The following is a 5,074-nucleotide window of genomic DNA, read 5'->3' as shown; positions in this document are numbered from 1 at the left end:
AGGCAACATTTTTCCAGTCTTCAACTGTCCAATTTTGGTGAGCTCTTGCAAATTGTAGCCTCTTTTTCCTATTTGTAGTGGAGATGAGTGGTACCCGGTGGGGTCTTCTGCTGTTGTAACCCATCCGCCTCAAGGTTGAAGATTGTGAAATACTGAGACCGGCCCACCTGGCACCAACAACCATGCCACGCTCAAAATTGCTTTCCCATTCTGACATTCAGTTTGGAGTTCAGGAGATTGTCTTGACCAGGACCAAACCCCTAAATGCATTGAAGCAACTGCCATGTGATTGGTTGATTAGATAATTGCATTAATGAGAAATTGAACAGGTGTTCCTAATAATCCTTTAGGTGAGTGTATATATAAGTGATATACAGTCGGCTTTGCTGCTACATTGGCACAATAAGTGCTACGTAGAATAGGCTCAAATCAAATCAATACGCTATATTTGAGGAATTAGCCTGCTAGTTTCCCATTACAATGTTGACTAAATTATAAAATATAAATCAACGACAAAAACCCTCCCCCTCTACGTGATTAAACGTTATAATTTTGAAAGCGTTTCCTGTCAAATCGAACGCTTTTATTTTGTAATTTTTGTGTGTATTTCCTGTCCTGACCGGCCTGACAGAGGAGGTCTGCAGCAGAAGTGGCCTGACAGTGGAGGTCTGCATTTGGACCTTCTTGAATGAAATGGAGCTTGTTATTAGAACATAACCAATATGGGTTTATGGTAGACCCCTTTCCTGTATAAACTACACTACAGAATCCCTGAATGCATTGTTAAAAAAGCTTACAATTACAGTCTCAATAACTGAGCATGTAAACAATTCCACATCTATAATTTTTGCTGCTAGGTGCATCTTTTTCAGCCTGTAAACAGAGAGAGTGACAGAATAAGCATGTGTATTTTTCCTTACACATAATCTGCCGTAATAATTACTTTCAATGTAGCATATTCACATCGAGTTTATCTCTTTACCAGCACTCTTTAATTCAATCCAAAGCTATGGGAAAAAAGTTCTCAACCACCAGCTGGCTCTAAAACGGGAGAGGGCAATGAAAAACGAGAGGATTAACAAGTGATGAATGTTTTCTCGAGAGGAGAAGTGATAAGGGCTACTTTTCTTATTATTTAAGTAATGTATTTTTACGTGATAAATGACCAACTCATCGTGATTATGTACACTCCGTTTGTTCTGCATGCTTTCTGGTAGACTCAGGTGAGCTGATTATTTAGTTTTGTGGTCCTGCAGTTTTGTTAAAAGGGGAGTTGCAGAGCTGGTGGGAAAACTATGCAACACTCACGACATTCGTGAAGGATCTGTCTTTCCAGTTTTAATCATCTTTAATCGGCTGTTATGAACACCAATACGGATTTAATTGCAATTAGCTCATATCGTCCAACAATATCAGTAGCTCTACTTGTGGTCAAAAAAAAAAAAACTTTTGAAAAAAAAGTTTAACCCTTGTTTTACAGAGGCTCTAAAGAAGAATGCACTGACTAGGGTGTAGGAGGAGATGTAAAAAATGTGTTTTTAAAAAAATCTAAAATGGCAGAGGTTTTTTGTAGGCGGATCTTAATGAACCCTGGGGGTATTTTGTAGAGTACATTGAGCTGGACTTCTGTGAGAAATTTCAAGTCAATCGGACTTATGGTAAGAAGTAGGTGGCCTTTCAAAACCTGTAGTTTTGTGCCTCAATTACAGCGCCACCATGTGGCCGATTGGTGTAATATTTCCATGGAAGTACGAGCACATCTGTTTGAGTTACTGTGCCAAGTTTCATGTTTCTAGCTCATTCCAGCTCATGGCAAATGGAGAAAAGCAGATTGTCAACACAAAAACAATCGTTAATATAGCCGCAAGCGCCGATTCCCGTTTTCATACCTTTTTTCGCAATATCGCCTTCAAAATAAGTTCACACATACGGTTCAACATTGTTATAAAACATATCCTGCAAGATTTGTAACAACTGGACAACCATTTTCTGATCTATAGCTTGATTTGTACCATTCCACATCCAGTTACGATGCATTTAAAGCGCCACCTAGTGGTCGATTTGAATGAAACTTTCAAGGAATATTTCTGGCACTCATGTGGACATATACCGTGAGTTTTGTGATGATTGGACCAACGCTTGCGGATTCTTGTCTATCCTGAGCCACACCCTTTACATGTTTATTGGTCAATATCTTGAAAAGGAAAGGAGCTTTCAACAAGCTTTATACAACTTTATATAAGCTAAGGCCAATGATGATCCAGAGAAAATTTGGTGGCAATTGGAGCTACGGTCTAGGAGGAGATGTAAAAAATGTGTTTGCATTATGGCAAGCGGCCATAAAAATCCTGTTTTAATGTGTGAATTATCTGTATGTGTTGGGCAATAGTTCTTCAAATACACTAGTTGACCTTAAAAAACAACTACAGCTTTTATTTGTAGGAGAGCACTGACTGCAAAGAACAAAACATTTACTGGGAACAAGCCCACTCAGGATTACAGACATCACGGAGCATAAATATTTTTCTTTCATATTAGACTATATAATAATTTAATTACACTATGTAAATAGTAGTATTATTAACCATACTATTTCATTAAAATGGTTTGAAAATATAGATGCCAGGAAAACTACAATACAATACTCTCTATTGCTGCTATGTTTCTAACATGTCAACAAACAGCATGGCAGAGAGAGAGAGAGAGAGAGAGAGAGAGAGAGCATTTACACTCCCGGCTCCGTACCGTTCATCCAGTGCAGCCAGCCGCCATATTGGCGTAATAACCGCGGATAATAAAGCAGCATGAAAGCGGCTACATGACAACAAGCGCAATCCATAGCCTGGTATCAACTGATCCAGCACAACAGTTTGTCCCATACATGGAGCAGCAGCACACAGTCACGATGATTAACGATGCTTCACTCACCAAAGCAGGCTCACTTCAGCAGAAAGGTGCAGCGGCAGCTTTTCCTCAGGGCAAACCTCTGGAGGACTGAAGTTTTTCAGAGAGCCTGCAGACTCGTTGCGGCCCCACAGTGCTGTTAAACATTTTCCACAGAGTTTAATAAACGTTATGATCCGTAGCTCATAGCTGTTTCCTCCACCTGTTTGTTGGGCAGCGATGTTTAACCCTTTAAAGTAAGTTCAGTTTCACAGCATCGTCCAGATAACTCCGCTGGTGTCATGTTTTGCAATCCTCTCAGAAAGATGAAAATGAAGACAGGTACAGGATGGTCTCCCTCAAAGCCAGAGGTGCTTATCAGCTCACACGTGGCGCTGTCAGTGAGACAGTGTCCGTTTAACATTAGCTTGCTGTTAGCGATGTTGCTAACCTGTTGCTATCTGCAGACTAGCACGGCTCTCACACAGTACGGTACACAAAACTGTGTAGCAGAGTGAAAAACTTATTATTAACCATGGTGTGAACAATGTGTCCCTGGAGATTCGAGGTGTTGCAGGATGTAATGCAGTCCCAAGATGACAGCATCATCCACTGACCTGGTAGCCCTGTAGGCAAACAGCAGGGGGTCCAGCCAGGGGCCTGTAATGTCCTTCAGGTGAGCCAACACCAGTCTTTCAAAGGACTTCATGACTACAGATGTCAGATCGACAGGCCTGTAGTCATTTTATCCAGAGATGGAGGGTTTTTTGGGGACCGGGATGATTGTGGAGCGTTTGAAGCAGGAGGGAACTTCACACAGCTCCAGTGAACTGATGAAAGATCTGTGTGAAAATGGGGGCCAGCTGGTCTGCACAGATTTTCAGGCAGGATGGAGACACATCGTCTGGCCCATATGTACAGTATAAAGCATTTTATGCATATACTCCTCACCGGGGGGGTCCAGTGGGGTAGCCACCAATTTTATTAGGGTGGCCGTGGCCCCCCCTGGTAGCACCACTGGATGGGACAAACATTTTATGATCAATAGCTTCCTTTTGTGCATTTGTAGCGCCTCCTAGTGGTCAGTTTGAATGAGAATTGCAGTGTATGTGTGAGGTCCTTATCTAGACATATCCTGCAAGTTTTGTGTTGATTGGACAAACAATTTGTATTTTGTAGCCTGATTTGCGTTTTATCACCTGCAGTTTGTTTGCATTTATAGCGCCCCCAGGTGTTCGATTTGAATGAAACTTTCAGGGCATGTTTCATTTACTTATGAGGACACATCCTGAGAGATTTGTGATGATTGGAGAATGAATATGGGATTTGTAGTGTAATTTGTGTAATGCTAAGCACCTTTCTTGCGCTTGTAGCGCCCCCTAGGGATGTATGTATATCAAACTGTCCAGGTATATCCGGGGCACCTATCTGAACATATCCTGTGAGTTTTGTGATGATCGGATGACCCTACAGTTACTGATTTGTGGTCATTTTTGTCCAGAGCCACGCACCTTTCAAAGTTCATTTGTCCATATCTTGAAAAGTAATTGAGTTATCGACATGCTTTATACAACTTTTAATAGGCTTGATCCAATGAATTTCCAATGAAAATTTGGTGGCAATCGGAGCTACGGTGTAGGAGGAGATGTCAAAAATGTGATTTTCAGAAAAATTCAAAATGGCGGAAAAATCCTTGAGGCTTTTTTGTAGAGCACATTGAGCTGCACCTGTGTGAGAAATTTTAAGTAAATCGGACTTACGGTGCAAGGGGCGTGGCCTTTCAAAATTTGCATTTTTAGGCCTTAATTATAGCGCCACCATGTGTCTGATTGGGTTCATATTTCTATGGAAGCTGATGCACACCATTTCCAGTTATTCTCCCAAGTTTCATGTTTCTAGCTCATTCCATCTCACGGGAATTTGAGCCAGCACGGCAGACAATAAATAATAATAATAACTAAAACACACAAACATAGAAGGGTTCTACCGCTATGCGGTATGAACCCTAAATATAGTTATTTATATACGTATATACATACATGTATGGACCAAAACATTCTGCAGTGCATTTTTTGAATTTGCATCTGGGGTGAATGTAACCAGCAGCAACCAGATGATAACATGATTTCATCTTCACAGTCCGACACCCGGGAAACCACCTACTCTTATTATTATTATATTATAGGAGATG

Source organism: Micropterus dolomieu, linkage group LG02 (assembly GCF_021292245.1).
Source record: "Micropterus dolomieu isolate WLL.071019.BEF.003 ecotype Adirondacks linkage group LG02, ASM2129224v1, whole genome shotgun sequence".
Classification (NCBI taxonomy): Eukaryota; Metazoa; Chordata; class Actinopteri; order Centrarchiformes; family Centrarchidae; genus Micropterus; species Micropterus dolomieu.
The sequence above is the reverse complement of the archived record's forward strand: the minus strand, read 5'-3'. Positions refer to the sequence as shown.